Below are 20,617 nucleotides of genomic sequence, written 5' to 3'. Positions count from 1 at the left end.
CCACCTCCACCACCACCACCACCACCACCTTCGCGTCCACTGTCTCAGGGGAAAAGGACCAAAGTGCACAAAATATCCAAAGAAAAATCAATGCAACATTTCTCAGATTTTTGGAAAAAGACATTCACTTACAGATTCAAGAATCCCAAGTGGGATACATCCAAGGAATTTCCTTGGCAAACACCTAAAATTCAAACTCGAGGGGAAACAGAACCAGTCCTGAACAATTGAAGCCACAGCAAAGGCTGTGTTTGGAAGGAGCCAGAGAAAGATGCTGAATTACACATAAGGAAGCAGAAATGCAAATGGATGCAGATTGATCATAGAAAACCAGGGGGAGACGCAGGAAGAATTTACATAATGCCTTCAACATTCTGAAAGAAAAGAGCTGTCAACCCATAATCCTACAGTCAGCAGAAACACCGTCCCGGAATCAAGGTGAAAGACAGACAAGAAAGAAACGTAGTCGCATGCGTTGCCCGAGAACCAACCCTGATAGAAATTCTGAAAGAAGTTCTTGGCGAGGAGAGGGAATCTTAGCAGAAGGGATGGTGACACACTTGTCATGAAGGAAGAGCAAAAGGAATCGTGAACACCTGGGTCAGCATAGCAATCTGTTCTCCCCTTCACTTCCTTAAAACAAGTCTGACCTCAGGTCACAACAGAATCACTGCATGGACAGGATGCCCTGTGACGGGGGTGCAATAGACACACATGAGAACGACCGAGAAGGGGAAGGGAAAACCCCCCTGAGAGGTGGAGTGTGTGCTTAGAATCCCTAGAGCAGCTGCTTAAAAAATAAAAAAGTCCACGTAAGGATATAGAGTCTCAAAAGCTCACTGGGTAAAGTAAAAATGCTAAACACAGCAAAACAATCCCACCGGGACATGGGAAACAAGAACGGAAAGGAAACAGACTAAACACACCCATTAAATGTAAAGATTGGAGGTCAGTGACAAATGCATGGTTCCAGGTATTTGAAAGTTCAGATCCGGTGATTTCAAAAGGAGAGAAAGAAGATGCGTGCTTTCCAGGTGTTGGGGTGGGAGATGTGGAGGTTGACTTAAGAGATTCAGTCAAAAAGCGTTGCTCTGAGCGCTCCAATTCACCCATGCTATTGTGTTGTCCTGTGGCATCGAGTCGGCCCCAACCCATAGTGACCCCGTGCACAGCAGCAGGAAACACCGCAGGGCCGTGCACCACCCTTACTATCGAGCCTGACCCCGAGCCCATTGGTGCAGCCACAGGTGAGCGCATCTCTTCAATGGCCTTCCTCTCTGTCGCTGCTGCCCCTGTACTTTACCAAGTGTGATGGCCTTCTCCAGGACCTGTCTCTCCTGACAACATGCCTGAAGGAGGTAAGACAAAGTCTTGCCATCCTTGCCTCTAGGGAGCACTCAGGCCTTATTTCTTCCAAGACAGATCTGTCTGTCCTTTTAGCAGACCATGGTACTTTCAGTGTTCTTCCCCAGCACCACCGTTCAGATGCATCCATTCTTCTACTGTCTTCCTTCTTTGATGTTCAACTTTCATGTGCATCTGAGGCAAAGGAGGATACCAAGGCTTGGTTCAGGGGCACCTGAGTCTTCAAGGTAACATCCCTGCTCTTCAATACTCGAAAGAGGTCTTGGGCAACAGATTTAAGATCAGACATGCACAGGTTTATTCCAAGCAAACCTCATTTAAACACATCTCTGCCAACGGTGTAGGATTGCAGACAGGTTCTCTATGTCATACACTTGCCTTGGTCACATCAGGTAGGGTGCCTTGCAAAAATGAATGCGTGTTGTGCTCTGAAAATAGAATGATCTGAAGGTCAGGGCTAATATAGAATTTCACACAATGCTCAGTGGGCATCATCCCCAATCACTGAAGCTTTACAGCAAGGCTACAGGCATGCTGCTGCCCCAAACAACCATCTCCAGACGGATCAAGTGTAGGACCATGTTTGAGAATGGCGCAGGACTGGGTGGTGTTTGGTGCATAGGGTCGGTTTGGGTAAGAACCAGTTCAACAGATCCTTACAACAACAACAATGACAACGACAACGACAGTAGTAAATCAAGGAGCCCTTCAGAGGAGGGCTGCAGAGCTGGCAACACCAGCAGCAGAAGTCAGCAGAACCCGAGGGAGGAGATGCTGAGATGCAATAGCTCCAAGGCTGACATTTGTGCTGCTGAAGATTTTTTAGGGTCTTGGTAGCGACATTTTTTGACTTCCCTTCACAGGTTTGGAATTTCTTTTGGGGACCTGGGGAGACAGTCTAAAACCAGATTACGTACTATGATGTCTGACCGACTCTGTCCATATACTAAAATCCAACCAACAGCACGCTGTGAAAGGGCAGGCTATATAGCATTTGAAGCACATCTCAGTATGATATGAACCCGATGCGTTACTAAACAAAAGGTAGTAAAATTATATTTCTAAAAGAAAGACGTTGTTAGAGTTGATTTCAAAAAGACACAAGGATATGTTGTCCAAAAGAAAGCACACACTTTGCTATAAAGTTAAAAGTAAAACAGTGAGTAAGGATATGCCAAGCACACGCTGCAGTAAAAAAACAACAACCAAAAAAACCCACCCAGAAACGAGCATTTGGAATGGCTACATTCATCCAGACTTGGCTAGGGATGAAGAGGGGGTGGGGTGCAAAGTTATTCATAACAATCATAAGTGGTTTTACAACTGAAAATAGAGATTCCAAATAAACAAAGCCAGCCTGATTGAGCTGAGATGAAAAGAGGGGAAAATTGGGCTTTATATCTGGGGGGTTCAGCACTTTCTTCTGGGGAACTGATCGAGCAAACAGAAACCTCTCAAGGAGCAGAATAATAAACCACCCAGCCAGCTAGGCAGATAGAAATGACGCGTTGAAACAACACTTCAACGGATAAGAAGAGGATGTTAACTCTCTTCAAGTGCGCATAGAACATTCGCTGGGATGGATCCTATCTTGGTCCTCAGACATGCTGCAGCGAGTTTAAGAGAACGGGAACTGGTAGAAGGGTGGTCTTTAAGGATGGATGGAGGTAAACTAGAACTACACAAGAGAATGAAGACAAGCAAATCTTTGAACACTTGGGAATTGGAACAGTGCACTTCTAGATACCACGTGGTTGATTCGAGATTTTTAAGAGAAATTAGATACTATTTTGTACTGAACAAACATGAAGATAAAACATGTAAAAATGTGAAGCTAGCCAAGTTTCCAGAGGGAAATTTATAGCACTGAATGCATTTATGAGAAAAGACTCGATCCAAATCAATTATCTGAGCTGTTACCTGACTGGTAACCAGTTACTGCCAAGCCAGTTTTGACTCATGGCTGTCTCTCTGTCTATGTCAGCGTAGTATGGCTCCAAACACTTTTCGGTCAGTGAATATCTGGAAGTCGTTCACCAGGCCCTTTGGCCGAGGTACAACTCGGTGGACGTGAAGATCATGAGCTTAGTGATTGTCTGTAACCTCTGGGGAACGCCAAGATTTTCCCATTAAGGCTGGAGAAAAAGCAGTGGCCAAAGAATACAGGAAACATTCGCAGGAAAAGCTGACATAAATGAACATTATTTTACATAGGGAAGAATAATGAAACCGAGGCTGGTTCTTTGAAACCGTATAAAAGGCATTCTGATCGGAAAGAACAAAGGACAATTGTTGCTATTTGTCTGTGGGTGTATTAGGTACATGTTGTTGTTGCTGTTGTGAGTTGGCCTACAGTCGGTTCCGACCCAGTGATTCCGGTCACAGCAAACCAGAACACTGCCTGGCCCTCGGCCATCCTCACAATCGTTCTGCTTTTGTCCATGTTTGTGTCAGTCTGGGTAGACTAGAGAAACAAATTCATGGACACTGGTATGTGTATAGGAAAGAGCTTTAAATATAAGAGCAATTGAATATTGAGAAAACATCCCGACCCAGTCCAGATCAAGTCCACAAGTCCGATATTAGCCCATATGTCCGATACCAATCTATAAAGTCCTCTTCAGACTCAGGCAACACATGCAATGATGCTGACTGCAGGAAGATCACAGGCCAGTGGGTGTAAAGTCTGGTGGATCCAGTGGCAGTGGAGGCATCTCAGTGCTGGTAGGGGTCTCCATGTGGCTCCTTCAGCTCCAGGGCTCTAGTGTAGCTCCATGTGTCTTGTCCTCAGGAATGTCTCACTGGGAGCATCTTAGCAACCCGCCTCCAGTGAGCTATTTATCTCCTTAGCAGCTACAAATGAGGTCATTAAGCTGTGACCTGATTGACAGGCTAAACTCCACCCCTTCACTTTAAAAAAAAATCATTAATCATTTTATTGGAGTTTCTTACAAATCTTATGACAATCCATCATTCAATTTAAAAGAAAATCATTTTATTTACAACTCTCATCACAATCCATCCATCCATCCATCCATTATGTCAAACACATTTGTACATTTGTTGCCCTCATCATTTTCAAAACATTATCTTTCGACTTGAGCCTTTGGTATCAGTTCCTTACCCCTCCACCCTTAAGTCTCAAATTGACTACAGATTATGTAACTACCACAAGGGTGTAGCGTCTCTGTCAATCCATCTCAACAGTCTTCCTCTTTATTGGATGATCTCCTGCTTTTCCAAGCATGCTGTCCTTATCTAGGACTGGTCTCTTTGAACAACATTTCCATAGTAAACCCAGTAAAACCATCAAGTCGATGCTGACTCATGGCGACCCTAGACGACAGGGTAGGCCTGCCCCTGGGGTTCTGAGACTCACTCTGTGTGGGAGTAGACAGCCTGGAGGCTTCTGAGTTGGTGACCTTGCAGTTCGCTTCCCAACACCTAATCTCTCCTCCACCAGGGCTCCTCCTGTTTCCATGGTACCTGAGCGTAAGTCTTGTCATCCTTGCCTCTCAGGAGTGTCCTTCTGAGACAGAGTTGTTTGTTCTTCTGGTCAACCACGGCACTTTTGATATTCTTTGCCAACACCATATTTCAAATGCATCAGTTCTTCCTTGGTCTTCCTTATTCAGTATCCAATTTTCATATGCGTGTGAGGTGATTGAAAATATCGTGGTTTGGCTCAGTCACATCTTAGTCCTCAAAGTGACCTTCTTGCTCATCCACATTTCAAGAGGGCTTGTGCAGCAGATTTATTCAGGGCAATGTGTCCTTTGATCTTTTGATTGCTGCTTCCGTGGGAATTGATTATGGATCCAAACAAAATGAAATCCTTTATAACTGCAAGCTTTCCTCCGTTAATCATGAGCTTATCTATTGGGCCAGTTGTGCAGATTTTAATTTTATTTGTATTGAGTTGTAATCCATATTGAAGGCTGCAGTCCTTGATCTTCGTCAGCAAGTACTTCAAGTCCTCCCCCTTTTGGGCCAGCAATGTTGTATCATCTTCACATTGTAGGTTATTAATAAACCTCCTTCTATCTTCGTCATATCGCCCCGCTTATTGGAGCATTGCTGAGCATACAGGTGGAGTAAGCATGGTGTGAGGATACAGCCCTGACAGACACCTTTCCTTATTTTGCACCACCGAGCAGTTCATTGTTCTATTCATACAACTGCCTTTTGTTCCATGTACAGATTCCGCACGAGCACAAGGAAACGATCTGGATTTCCTATTCTTTACAATGTGACTCACAGTTCATTATAATCCACAAAGCTGAACCCCTTTGCATAGTCAATGGAACACAAGTAAATATCTCTCTGGCAATCTCTGTTCTCAGTCAGGCATCTCTGACATCAATGATTTCCAGTGATCCATCAGGAGTTTACCAAACTAATCAGTGAGTTTAGTAAAGTTACGGGATACCTGGTCAAAACACACACACACACACACACACACACACACTTATCACATTTTAAAGACTAGCAATGAAAATGATGCATCAAAATGAATAGAAAAAAGTTGGCGACGTGATGGCTGTTGGCTTATTGTGTGCGTGCATGTGTGTGAGAGAGAGTTGAGTGTTTCCACAGAAGGAAGGCTCGGCAACCTATTTCCATAAAAATTATCACCAAGGAAACCCCAGGGATCATCTGTACTCTGACACGTGGGGTGACTACGAGTTTGAATTGAGTCAACAGCAGTGGGACTTTAAAAATTCATTTTTATTTTTGGCACAAGGCTGTAAGGAATTAAGTCAGGGATGTAAGGTGAAGGGGCAACCTTATTAATCAAAGGAACAGAGTAGAAAGTGCCGCACCAGACACACAGAAATCAGACGGCTTGACTCTTCACACAGGCATAAAAGTGATCCAAAGCAGAGAAGATGGCTTTGTTGCAAATGGCTCACAAAAGGAGACTCCTGGTTATGCATTGGGCTGTGATCCATAAAGTCACCAGTTCAAAGCCACTACCCACTCTGCAGGAGAAAGATGGGGCTTTCTAGTCCCTAAAACAGTTGTAGTCTCAGAAACTCACAGAGACAGGTCTGCCCTGCCCTGGAGGGCCAATAAGAGTCATCATTGACTTGACGGAAGTAAGTGCAAACAACAGAAGCTTGAATTAAACGACATCTTTGATATTGCTGGGTCACCTTCTATTGCTAACTGCAAGGTCCCAGGTTCAAACCTACTGCTGCTTTGTAGGAGAAAGCTGAGGTTGTTGCCTCTTATAAAGAGTTACAGCTTCAAAAACACTATACAGGATTGATAGCCAGAATCAACATGGAATGGGGTTGTTTTTTTTTTTTGTTATACAAAATCAGTTCCCTGCTAAAGGAAATGGATGTTAATGTGAGAGTAAAATGCTAAAACCGTTCAAAGAAGAGCAGTAGGACTATTTGCGAAGGGGCCCTGGTGGCTCCTTGGGGGAGTGCTCAACTCTTCCTTACGACGCTGGTGGCTGGACGAGGAAGACCTGGCGGTCGACTTTTGGGGCCACCGTCTGTTACAGAGGAAAAACCCAGACAAAGGTTTGCACACCAAAGGGAACAAGCTTTAATGGTTGCCAAGTCAGGTAGGGCTAGGAGGGAAAGGAGAAGCAATAGGCTCCAAGGTAGGCAGATGTTAACTTAGGTGAAGGGGAAGGTAGTATTCTACAAAGGAAGAAGAAAAATCAATGGGGGTGGGTGTAGGACTGGGAGGTGTTTGGGAACTGATGATGGGAACTGATTCTATGGCACAAGAGCAACAACATCAACAATGACTACATCAACAATATCAACAACAACATCATCACCAAGAACAGCATCAACATCATCAACAACAAGAACATCAACAAGAGCAGCAACAACATCAGCAAGAACATCAACAAGAACAACATCAACAACATCATCAACAGCAACAGCCACATCATCAACATCAACAACATCATCAACATCGACAACAACAGCATCAACACCAACACCAACAAGAGCAGCAACAAAAACATCAACAAGAACATCACTCGGAACAACATCAACAACATCATCAACAGCAACATCAAGACCGACAGCAACATCACCACGAACAACATCAGCAAGAACATCAATAAGAACAGCATCAACAACATCATCAACATCAACAACAACATCAGCATCATCAACAGCACCAACAACAAGAGCAGCAACAAAAATATCAACAAGAACATCACCAGGAACAACATCAACAACATCATCAACAGCAACATCAAGACCAACATCAACATTACCAGGAACAACATCATCAACAGCAGCAACAACAACATCGATGACAAAACCCCACACCTCTGGAGTTGATTCTGCCTCATCGTGCCCCTAGAGCACAGAGTAGCCCATTAGGGTCTCCAAGGCTAGAATCTTTTAATTTAATTTAACTTTTATTGGTAACTGGTATTTTATTGGTTGTTTTGAGGATCAGCACAGAGAAATGATGGACAATTTGTACATAATTCTTTTTGTTGTTATTGTTCGAGGTCACACTGGCTGTATTTCTGATGTTTGGGGTTGGAAGGGCATGTGAGGGTGGACAGCTTGTCCACTCTGCTGCCATCAACTGAGCATGTTCTCAGAAATGGACTCAGCTCGGTGTCCACAGGCAAGGGAAGACACGAGCTCGGCTCCGGCTCTCCAGCCTGCTCTGGCCTCTCCACAGGCTAAACGTTGATGGGAGCAGAGCACCAGGCCTTTCATTTGTGGCGAGGCGGGGTGATTTCAAAGCAGCAAACCTCCCATTAGAGCGGCACTTAACCACTTAACCTCCGTGCCACTAGGTCCTCCTCAGTAGCCACTCACAGCTGTGGTGCGACTGTAGGGCACAAGGAATGAGAGCTGATGGCAGCAGCCTGAACGGATGTCTCTGGAGGCCTCTGCTGAGCCAGGCCCACAAAGCTGCATCCACGTGGCCTCCTGGAAAGACAGAAGTAGGAGCCTAGAGAACAGGTCAGTGGTTGCAGGGGTCAGTGGCGTGTATGCCTGTGCATGTGTGCACGTGTGTGCACTCATGTGCCTGTGTTTGTGTGTGTGCACTTGTGTGTGGTTGTGCATGTGTGTTTGCATGTACGTGTAAAGAGACCAATAGAGGGCCTTTTTTACGGGGATGAGGAGCTGTTCCCCACCTTCATGCGTGTAGTGTTCCAATAAGTCTGTGTTGTCGTCAGGTACCATTGCCCCGTCCTGAGCCATCTTCACAGCTGTTCCTGTGTTGAGCCCATAGCTACAGCCACTGTGTCAACCCAACTCGTTGACGGGCTTAAATCTTTTGAAGCTACACCCTAAAAGGCCAACATTACTGCAGGATGATTTTTGAAATAAAACCCTTAACAGGTGGTTAACAGGTCAACATGTAACTGTTACACCACCAGGATGATGACAATGGTCCAGAATTCATCATGGTGATGATTACACCACTCTTTTTTGATGTACTTGAACCATTGAATTATATGATATGCAAAGTATATGTCAATTAGATGGTTTTAAAAAACCCATAAAGCAAAAAAAGAGTAGAAATGCATGTATATATCAGCATAGAAATAGCATCCCATATGATCTTTTTCATATTTGCTTTTAAAAAATATCATTAAAAACTACCTTTGGAATATTAAAAAAATTAGCAGAGAGATTAAATTTGGGTCATAGCACATAAATTCCTTTGGATACACCTTTTAAAATTCTTTTGAAATGGCATCATATTACAAAAGTACCTAGATTGCACCAAACCCAACCTGCCACCATCCGTGGATTCTGACTCTCGGAGACACTGCAGGGTGGGGTAGCACCTCAGGCCAGGGTTTCCAAAGCTGGAAACCCTTTACGGGAGCAGACAGCCTCCTCTGTCTCCCTTGAAACAGCTACAGGTATGTGCTGCCTTGGAAGTAGCAGTCCTATGCCTAACCACGGTGCCAGCAGGGCACCGTAGTAACTCCAACAAGTAGCTTCCTCTGGGCTCCTGACTGCTGGCCTGCCTCGCAGCCCAGCACTTCATCGTTGCACCAACAGGGCTCCCTTCTATGAACCTCTAGGGAGAGGCACCTTGCAGGAGCCCTGTGGCACAGTGGTTACACGTTGGGCTGCTAACCTCAAAGTCAACAGTTCTAAACCACCAGCGTGATCTGAAGGAGAAAGACTGGGCTTGCTACTCTTGTAAAGAGTTACAGTTTCAGAAACCCACAGGGGCAGCTCGACCCTGTCCTATAGAGTCTCTGTGAATTAGAATCTGCTTGATGGCAGTGAGTGCTCATTGGGCTGTGATCCACAAGGCCAGCAGTTTGAAACCACCAGCCGGTCCTAGGGAGAACAATGAGGCTTTCTACTTTTGAAACCCACAGGTAAAGATCTACTGTGCTCTATAGGATTGCTACGGGTCGGCCTGGACTCAATGGCAGTGAGCAGAAAGGCCAATTAACCCTGCCACCCCTTCACGGCGACGTCTTTCTTCCAAGGCACCCCTCGGAAGTTTAGAATCAGCACCTTTTCTGTGAGCAGCCGACCATGTTCACTGTTTATGGCACTAGAATCCTTACTAGGTAAACAAATAAATACCCCAAATCAAAATCAAACTCAAAGCTATCCGGTCAATTGTAATTCATATCGACCCTGTAGGGCACAGTAGACCTTGACCTGGGGGTGTCTGAGACTGTCATTCTCGATGGGAGTAGAAAGTCTCATCTTCCTCCTGGGGAGCAGCTGGTGGGTTGCAACCTTTGATCTCGTGGTTAGCTGCTCAATGCACATAACCTAAAAACACCCCAAACTCAGTGCCATCAAGTCAGTTCTCAGAGCCCTCCCGAGTGTGCTTTATGCACACCGTGTGGACCCTCACCTGCCCGGTGTCAGTTCATGCCACGCGCTTGCGTCATCCTGCGCTGTTTAGCTGGGCGCATTGTCAGTGAAGAGCGAGGTCCGCTTCCAAGTGGCCGAGCGCCTGGAGTGCGCGCATCTGCCCATTACACTCTTGTAAGACTTCTCTTACATAACCCCAGGGGTGACCTGTCTGGGCTCTAAGATACATGCTCTCTGAAGTTGGGTTGTGTACATGCATAGACCAGCCACTGACCGCCTGTGGATGTTGTCTGCCACCTCCCAGGGGCAGAAGGTGCCTTTCCATGTCCTTCGTGGGGTCTGTGAATGGAAAAAACCCTCAGTCTCGAGGCAGCTGAATGTTTATCACCCTTTCGTTTTATCACCAGAGGATTTCAAACCGCCTCCCGGGAGACCATCCTTGTGATAGCTGCTTGGTTTTTGACACGTAGGTTCTTTCTCTGTCTGAAGTTGGTGCTTTTGCAGACGGTGGGCTACAAGGCGATGGTTTCATCCTTTTTCTGCATGAATGGTCATGTGTTCAGAGCCCTTCCAGGCTCCCCAGGGCTCAGCAGTGTCAAGCCTTTCTGCAGCTGGTGGAGCTGGTGGCCATGTGTCCGGAGGCCCACAAGGCTCTAGACAACACGGTCTCTGCTTTCTCTGTCCCCTGGGCCTCCCAGTGCGCTTGCGGGCACTGCCCGGACCTGAGTACTCAGTGCTCAGAGGGTGGCCAAGGAGGGCCCGTCTGCCCTCCGGCAGAGGTGACATTCCCGTGGGTGAGATGGGGACCATGTGTCCACACTAGCCCAGGGCCTGTCCCTCCTGAAGCCTCCACGCACACAGTGCCCTCGTGCACCCCAGCGACTCTCCCCAGAGCAGAAGCTGGAGGATAAATCAATGCAAAATAATATTTTCACTGAATCCCTGTTCTCCAGCCTGTGTGGTGGTAGCGACTTGTTAGTGGGCCTCTGGGAGCGCCCGCCGCATACTGATGCGGGTTCGTGCCAATTATGAGGCTGAGTGATGAAATAGCCTTGTATCATTCCACCAGTGCCCGGGAACAGCAGGTGAATGCTATAGTTTATGATTTTCAATTATAAATCAAATAGACTGAGTTCTTGCTGCTCTTAATAAAGGCTGTAAAGGCGCTCGAGTGTGGACAGACTTCTGCTTGGGAAAGAAAAAAGAAAAATAAAAAACAACAGGTTGGGTGTCTCGGCGATCGCCGAGTGTGGCATCTTTGTTTTTGCCACGGAGGGTGCGTGTCTCCTGTCTCGTGTCTCGTGAGCATCCTTAAGTACATGCTCTTGCCGGGAACAGCCCTGCTTCATCACAGTGGAGTCAGCCCGCAACAGTCATCCGGGGTCCCTCTTGGGAGTGGCCCCACTCATCCTGACTCACTCAGCCCCTGGTACAGAGTGTAGGCAGGATGTTTGTACTGGACATTTGGGGATGGCCTCCCATCGGACCAAGAGATGGCGCGGTGCCTTGGGTCTTGTCGCTGGTTCAGAATGGGACAGGGCATCAATGGTGAACTATGTCTATATTCATGTCCTTCAGAGCTAAGGCAGAAGCAAGTCCAGCTAAGACCTGCCCTCCTCCCTGGAGTTAGTGGCCATGTCCTGAGACCCACATGGGTCTAGGCCACGTCTTCTCTGGGTTTCCTTTTGGTTTTGATGAGGTCCCCTGATGAGCTGGCCTACCCTGAATGCTCTGCCCAACATCCTTGTCTCTGACCGACAGTGCAGCCTGTGCCCAGGGATGGAGGTCGGGAGGCAGGAAGGGTTAGGAAATGGAAAAATGGAGACGGGAACCCAAGAAGGGCATGGGAACGTGGTGCCAGAGTGAGGGGACCGCACCCCACGCCCTGAAGCCAAGGGTGTAGGAACGGTTGAATATAAAACAGCGCCCTCTGCACACCTCCCCTCAACTCACCACCAAGAGCGAAAAACTAGTAAGCGCACAGTCCTGCCGACAGCAGCAGTGCCTTGGTTCACATTGGGTGTGAACAAACTGCCCCTAGATATGTTCCTTGTTCAAGCGATGGGAGAGGGTGAGGAGTGGCTGGTGGGGGGTGGCAGGCAGGATGGAGAGCTGGCTCTCAGGGGGTGGAAGGGTCTGCTTTTAAGAAGCCCGGAGTTGTGGAATGGAAGCAGACATCAATAGTGTGCAAAGTTGAGTTTTCTTTGAATAACCCGCTCCATTGTTAGGGAGAGGGCTTACCACGTGGAAGTCCACATGGAACACACCGCTGAAAAGAATGGAACTACAAGAATGAAGAAAACCCTTGCCTCAGGATGCAGGTAGGGGAGGGAAGGTGTGCCAAAGTAGAGCAAAAGTCTTGCTGGTCTCTGAATTCTCCTGTGCCGTACTTAATGTCCAGTGACAGGCCAACATGCTCAGGAGGCACGATCATGGGCTTTCATGGCTACAGCCCAGGAGCTGGGCATTTCCTAGGTCCTGCACATCATGTCCAATGTTCACCTGCACCCCAGGTGATTAAGAAGACCCTGGCTTGGGCCAGGCATACCTTAGGCCTCAAAGCCACATCTTTGCTTCTCCTCCTTGCCCTCACAGTCCCACCGCTGAGGCTACTGGTAGTTTAGAGACTTAGGCGGACAAGGGGACGCATAAGCGGTGCTTGACAAAATCAGTCACTACACGCTTTGTTTCCACAGATCACTGGGAACAAGCAGTCCAGGTCCCCGCGTATGAGGCAGAGTGGAAGTATGGAGGAGCTGTGTCTGCACCTTTTCTCATGGCAGGCAAGGAGGGGCTTGTAGGAATTTGGCCTACATCACCTGGGGCAGCTAGTTCTGTGTAGTAAGGTGGGATGCAAAGCAAGAGAGCCGGCTCTGTCTCCCAGGAGCACAGGTCTCAGGTGAAGTGCAACCAGACCCAGAGCGCAGCTGTGGGTGGTCATCACGCCACTGAAGGTGATGAGGGGATCCTGACCCATGCCAGACCCTGTCTTTGCACGCCATTGAGTTTCCTCTCTTCCGGGTGAGTCCTATGAGTATCTAGCTCTGTAAAACTGAGACCCCAACAGGTGGAGTGACTTGTTCCTGGGCTTTACCCACTGGCTCTTTGTGCACCTACCAGGTTACCCCGGGCATCCTGGCTCCAGTTCCCACGTTCTCAGTCACTGGCTATCTCTGAAGTGGGTCAGAAAGGATCGTGATTTTTGGCTATCTCTGAGGTCAGCTGCCCACTCAGCCCTGGATGCACTCGCTTATCTGTTTCCTTGACAGCTCAGCAGCAATGGTGTCCCCCGGAGGACCAGCTGGCCACACAGAAGAGCCCAACATTGAACAGGCTCTCCCTGCCCCCCCTCAGCCTTGGTGGAGCACCCAGGTTGTGGGTCATTCACTAGAATGTGGGGCGCTGTGGGTTGGACTGAGTTCTTGCACACCTTTTGTTTAAGTCTTAACCCTTGTACCTGGGGATGTGATCTGGTCTGGGAATGGGGATTTCTTTGGTTGAGTTAATAACTTCTTACTAGTTGCCGACCTAAACCATGATATTGTCCATCGCCTCATATGCACGTGAAAGTTGAATAAAGGATGCGCAGATCTGTCTTGGAAGAAGTACAGCCAGAATGCTCCTTAGAGGCAACGATGGCAAGACTTCATAACTCACCTACTTTGGATATGTCCTCAGGAGAAATCAGTTGTGGTAGTTACATAATCTGGTGTCAACTTGTGAAGGGGTGGAATCTTGCCTGTCCAGCAGGTCACAGCTTGATGACCTCATTTGGAGGCACCATGGAGATAAATAGCTCACGGATGGCTAGATACACTCACTCCTTGTGAGACATTACCGACGCCAAGCCTGATGGAGCCATACTGATGATACAATCAGAGCCCTGGAGTTGGAGGAGCCACGTAGAGACCCCTGCCAGCGCTGAGATGCTTCTACTACCACTGGATCCACGATCCCACCCACTGGCTTGTGGTCTTCCTGCATTCAGCATCATTGCATGTGTTGCTTGAGTCTGAAGAGGAATTTATAGATTGGTATTGACATATGGGCTCATTTTGGACTTATGGACTTGATCTGGACTGGGCTGGGGTATTTTCTCAATACTCAATTGTTCTTGTATATAAAGCTCTTTCTTATGCACCTATGGGTGTTTATGAATTTGTTTATCTAGTCAACTGGACTAATACACCAGTTCTTGGAGAAGGACAGCGTGCTTGGTAAAGGAAGAGGGGCAGCGACACAGAGGAAGGCCCTCAAGGAGATGGATTTGTCGATTTTATGGTCCGTGAATTTACAATTCACAGAGCAATAGAAACAATTGTGAGGAGGGCCCAGACGGGGCAGTGTGTCGTCTATTGTGCATAAGGTTGCTATGGGTCAGAACTGACTCGATGGCACCTAACAACAACAACAGTGTTGTTGTGGTGTCCCATTGAGTCAATCCGGGCACCTCCATGTGACACGTAGAAGTGCCACCTAGGGGTTCCTAGCTGCCAGCTGTCCTGGCAGACATCTCCAGGTCTATTCTCCCAGAGCAGTTGGTGGGGTCAAAGCACAGACCTTTCTTTGGGTTGACTGCTGAGTAGCTAGTGTTTGCGCCACGGGGACTCCTGTCTACTAGAGTAGGCTTGGTCCTAAAGCTAACCACTTCTGAGTGCTCTTATAAAGAGATCAGAATAAACTCAAGAAACAAATGCAGCGAAAGAGGCTCTAAGGAATAGCAGAGACTCCTGGGCTGCCTTAGGAGATGCCCTGTTGAACTCCTGGCCCCCAACACTGGGAGACCATCCATTCTGCTCTTTGAAGTCGTTTGTGGTGTCTGTGTCCCAGCAGCACCCGCCGATTAAGAGCTGAAGGGGCCCCTTCAGCGTCTGTGGCTCCACCCTTGCTCATATTCTGCAGGGTCAGCAGGGCAGTGCGTTCAGTACCAGCACTCACCTGCCATCCCTGGGACAGGAGTGAGGCCATCATGGCATTCTCCAGGGAAGTGATCACCCTCGGACCATCAAGCAGAAAAGCACAGAGAGAACATCTTGGTTACAATGTATGACAGGCCTTGTGGCCTTGACCTCATTGGGAAAATCTCCCGCCAGGAAATTGATGGAGCCGCCCTGTGATTTTCTAGAACTCAGTGGGAATTGAGTGCTAAGAAGACAGAGAGAACTTGATGGTCACATGATGGCTGCCAAGTGATCAAGCCATCCATTTTACTTTCCGCCATCTTAGTCGAATAAGTCATAATAATAAGCCATAAATAATAGATCACAAGAAGACTCTGTGGGATCTAATGAACGTTATTAGCTCAGTGTATCTATTCACTCAACAAATAAGCACCCACTGTGCACCAGGCAATGGTCACTTGTGGGGAACGTGGAGGTACCAGGGACACGAGTTCTGTCCTTCCAAGAAGGCTGATTGAAATGACATTGAAATATGAACCCTAGAGAGCCTATCTGCATTTCCTGAGCACTCGGAGCATTTATAAACATCAGCAAACTGTTAGACCACAAAGAAAACAGTAATCATTTAAAAGAAGCAGAAATTGCTCAGGTTCCTTTTGCAAACGACGATGCCATAAAGCTAGAAATTAATGCGAGGAGTCTGTTCTCTTAACTGACTATTAACAAGACGAAACAGAAAAGAAAATAATATTTCAATTACAGTGCTGAACACTATGTACTAAAATGTATGGCATTCAGCCAGAAAAAATCTCAAAGGAAAATTCATAACCAGGAATTACTTTATTATCTTTCAAAAAAAAGGAGGAAAGAAAGAGAGCCAACATTATAAACATAATATCTACATTTGCTGGCTTTGGGTGCATAATTAGCCACCCCAAAACACTGGGCTCAAAACAACCACCATTGTATTGGGTCCTGCTGCTCAGGGCTGGGGTGGCTAGTCTCCGGCGGCACCCTCACGCCTGTGTTCAGCTGGTGGGTGGTTGCTTGGTCTAGGATTGCTTGGTCATGCATCTGGTGGTTAGCAGGCTGTTGGCTTGGGGCATTGGTTCTTCTGCACCCGCTCTTTCCCCAGGAGGCTAGCTTCCGTGTATTTGGGGACCATCTGAGGGATTCAAGGGCACCGAGAGAGCAAGTCCCAGTGTAGAAACACCTTTAACTCTTTTCAATGCCAGCCTTAGTATGGCCTTCTCATTCGGAGGGAGGTCCCTGGTGAAGCTCCGGGTCAGTGTGGAAGGAACTAGCCAAGGGGCCCCATGCAGACGAGGGAGGGAATACTTACAGCCAACCTTGCAAACCATCTGCCTGGACTTTTCACCAACACATCCAGAAAACCACAGAGAAAAACAAACAAACCAAAAAACGGCCCAGAAAGCAGAACATTTGTTAAATAATCAAGATAAAGGCAGAAGCAAGTGAGGGAGAAAATAGAAAGTGGCGGAGTTGGTGAATGCATTCAAGAATTTATTGTTTGTAATAACACGATGAAGTGCACAGACTCCAGCAAACAGCAAACAGCCCAAAAAGCATGAAGCACTAATAAAGTCAAGCTGGGGCCGATGGATTATACAGGACAAATATGGGGATGCTTGAAGGTATGCCAGGACACTAGTCATAGTTATGTATAGTTATTTGTAAAACCTTATTTTTAAAACAAAATGACTAACAATTGGAACATGTGGCCATGCACAGCCGTCAGGCAGACAGTGATATGGAAGGGCAGAGTAGAACCAACTGCCCCGCGGGGTTACGGAGGGTCCGGACCTTCATGGAAGCAGGCTGCCACCTCTTCTCACCCATGCAACACCAGGACTTGACAGTTACCAGTGATGTTCCCTCGCTCCTCACGTAGGTGGACTTTGATTTGTTTGGAGCACAGACATTGTTTTGCGGTTATTTTTTTTAAAGAGGGGTGGGGAGCGAACAGGTTGTGTGGGCCACCTAAAAATAAAATGTATTTGAACCCACTTGGAAAGCAAAAATCCAAACAAGCAGATGTGCTAAAGCAAACCCTAATACGGTGCAGACACAAAAGAACTCCCCCCACCCCCACCCCGCTCCCCACGGAGAGACAGCTATCGGGCTAGGGTTACAAAGCCCAAGAGGAAATGAACAGACATGATGTGGGAAAGCAAAACCAACCATACTTGTTCAAAAGCTACCCTTGCTGTCGTTAGGTGCCCTTGAGTTAGTCCAAGACCCATAGCGACGCTACGCACAACAGCATGAAACACTGCCTGCTCCTGCACCGCCCTCCCAATTGTTCTTCCGTCTGAGGTCATTGCTGCACTGCTTAACTATCTTTTAATCTTATTTTATTGAATCATAGTTTTTACGGCGGTGAAAATTCATCCTTTTAAAGTACAGAACTCCATAAACATGGACGACGCTATAAATCATAGAGTCACGAACCACTTTCTAAGTCCAAGCATAGACCCTCTCCATGACTAACTGCTCCTCCATCTCTATGTAGGCCAAACCCTCTCCGCAGTCTTTGTTCCTGGCAGCCACTGGTCCACTGGCTACTCCCATCCTTTGGCCCATTCCAGCTCGCTGCAGAAACAGTGTCAGGCATGGTGCAGCCATGTTCCACATTCTACTTGACCCAAGAGCCACGCCAATGGACTATCATCTACCCTGATCATGACAATGCCCCAGGCCCGAGAAACTTTTCCTTCTGTTCTTCAAAAGATTGCTCATATGACAAAAATAATAATAATTTATGAATTATGAAGGATTCATGAGGGAGAGGGGGTGGGGAGGGAGGGGGAAAATGAGGAGCTGATATTAAGGGCTCAAGTGGAAGGCAAAAGTTTTGAGAATGATGATGGCAATGGATGTACATATATGCTTGACACGGGGATGTATGCATGGATTGTGATAAGAATTGTACGAGCCCCCAATAAAATGATTTAAAAAAATTGCTCTAAGAGCTAGCTGCCGCTGACTCAATGGCCCCTAACAACATTTGCTTCCGTTGCTGTGTCTGATTCTGTGGGATCGATGTACCTCCATTTATTCACCTGCTGATGAATACCTGGGTTATTGCCCTGTGGTGCAGTGGGTCACTGTTGGGCTGCTAACCTCAAGGTGAACCATTCAAACCCACTGGCTGCTCGGTGGGAGGAAATGAGACTTTCTGCGCCTCTAAATATTTAAAGGATGTGAATGATGGTGCTGGCAAAGAACACTGGAAGGCCCACGGACCGCCAAAAGACTGAACAAGTCTGTCAGAGTGCTCCTTGGAGGCAAGGATGGCGAGACATCTCTCATGTGCTTTGGACCTGTTGTCAGGAGAGACCAGTCCCTGGAGAAGGACGTCCTGCGTGGTAAAGTAGAGGGACAACGAGAGAGAGGAAGACCCTCAGTGAGAGGGATCTGCACAGGGACGGCAACAACAAACGCAGGTATGGGTGGTGTTTCATTCGGTTGTATACAGCATCTTATGCGTTGTAACTGCCTCAATGGCATCCAGCCATGGCAGCAGCAGCAACAATGCAGATTCACCACCTTGGAAACCATTACGGCCGGCAGAGGGACAATTCTGGTCTGTCCTACAGCATCTCTGTGAGTCAGAATAGATGGACGGAATGACGAGGAAGGCTGCTGCAGGCATCACGTTCGGTATCTGCAGGGGCACGTGGTTTTATTTCCCTTAGATGAAGACCTTGGGGTGATATTGCTAGACATGTTTGTTTTAGGGCATGCTTATCTTCAACCATTTTCTAAGTGGGGCTGTCTTGGTTTGCCTTTCTGCTAGCAAGGGGGCAAAGTTTCAGTACTCCAAATCATTTCCAGAAGTTGCCAGCGTTTCCTGAACCATTTTTTATTCTTATTGGTCTCTAAGGGGGTCTCCCATTGATTTCAAGTTACCTTTCCATTATAGCCAACAATGCCAATTATTTTACAATGTGTTTATTTGACCTTTGCATCTCTTCTTTGGTGAAGATTTTACCCACTTCTCTCTCTCTCTCTGAAGTCATTTGCTTTCTTCTGGCTGAGTTTTGAGAGTTCTTTAATATGTTCTGGTTATGTATGCAAAATATTTACCCCACATTCTCTTCTTTGTCTTTTTATGTTTTAAACCAAATCACACCCCACTGTCATGCAGGGTTTCTGAGATCATAAAATGTTACCAAGGCAGACAGCCTCATCTTTCTCCCTTGGAATGGCTCCTGGGTTTGAACTCCTATCCAATCTTGTACTTAGCAACCCGATGCTTTATCCCATAGAGCCACCAGGACCCCTGGCATTCTTAACCTTGAAAAGGACAAACATTTTCATGTTTGACAAATCCATTGTGTCCATCTGCCTTTTATGATTCACACTTAGGATGTCCTAAGAACCGTTTGCCTAAGCCCAATCAGAATGATGTTAAAAAATTGTTTTCAGCTAAAAGTTTTATAGTTTTAGACTACACATAGGTGTGCGGTCCATTCCAAGTCCACATCCCTGTGTGGTACAAGGTGTGGCCCAGGGTTTCTTGTCCTGCATGTGAAGGGCTGTTCTTGAAGCCCATTTTATACAAAGGACTGCTATTCTCTAGTGCATTGCAATTCAAAAGCATTTAAAGCACACATTCAACGTCTTGAGCAGCTATATGCTGGCCAGATGGTCTGTTTCTTCTCGAGGACCTCAGCTGATTTGTGTCCCTTAAGGAAGTGGTCTCTTTTGTGTCCCTTGTTAAGTTCACAGTATAATTTAATCTCCCCTTTCTCACTGTAAGCCTCAGTAGGATTGGGAAGGGGGTCTTCTCTTTCACTTCTGCTATTGGACAATACTTTCTTCTCCTTTTTTGTTTTCTTCCCTCCTTGATTGATTTAGCCATAAGGTTATCAGTAGCTCAAAATGGATCATAAACATAAAGATATGAGCAAAAACTATAAAATCCCCGAAAGATAACCCACGTGTAAAACTCGATGATCTTGTTCTAGGTAAAGATTTCTTTGATGGGACATCAAACTTGAAGGAAAAAGATCAGGAAGTAGGTTTCTATCAAATTTTTTAAAGACCTTTGCTCTTCCAAGTAAACCTTTAAAGAAACCAAAGGGGAACCCCCACACTGGGAGAATACAGGGGGACTTCAAAACATCCATGGATGAATGGAATTAAAAGATAATGGAAATTATCTGTGAACTTTTAGAAGTTCCCTCCTATAAGTAAAATGTACATTTTATTGTTTTGATTAAGCTGTGTCCCCTCAGATATGAGCTGTAAATCGTAACACCTATACCACAACATGTCTGTCAGGTTGTCACTCCGTGGGGGTTGTGTGTTGCTAGCAGCTATATCACTGGCATTTCAAATATCAGCAGGTTCACCCAAGACGAGCAGGTTTCAGTGGAGCTCCCAGACTAAGAATAGACTATGAAGAAAGAATCAGGTATTTAGTTCTGAGGGATTAGCCGCTGCAAACCACATGAGGACAACACTGTGTTGTGAGGTATGATGCCCACAGATGGATCACTGAGGGCAGAATGCTTTTAAAATATG

Source organism: Echinops telfairi, unplaced genomic scaffold, assembly GCF_000313985.2.
Source record: "Echinops telfairi isolate 266 unplaced genomic scaffold, ASM31398v2 ScPeMD7_2;HRSCAF=8, whole genome shotgun sequence".
NCBI lineage: Eukaryota > Metazoa > Chordata > Mammalia > Afrosoricida > Tenrecidae > Echinops > Echinops telfairi.
This window is presented reverse-complemented; position numbering follows the sequence as displayed.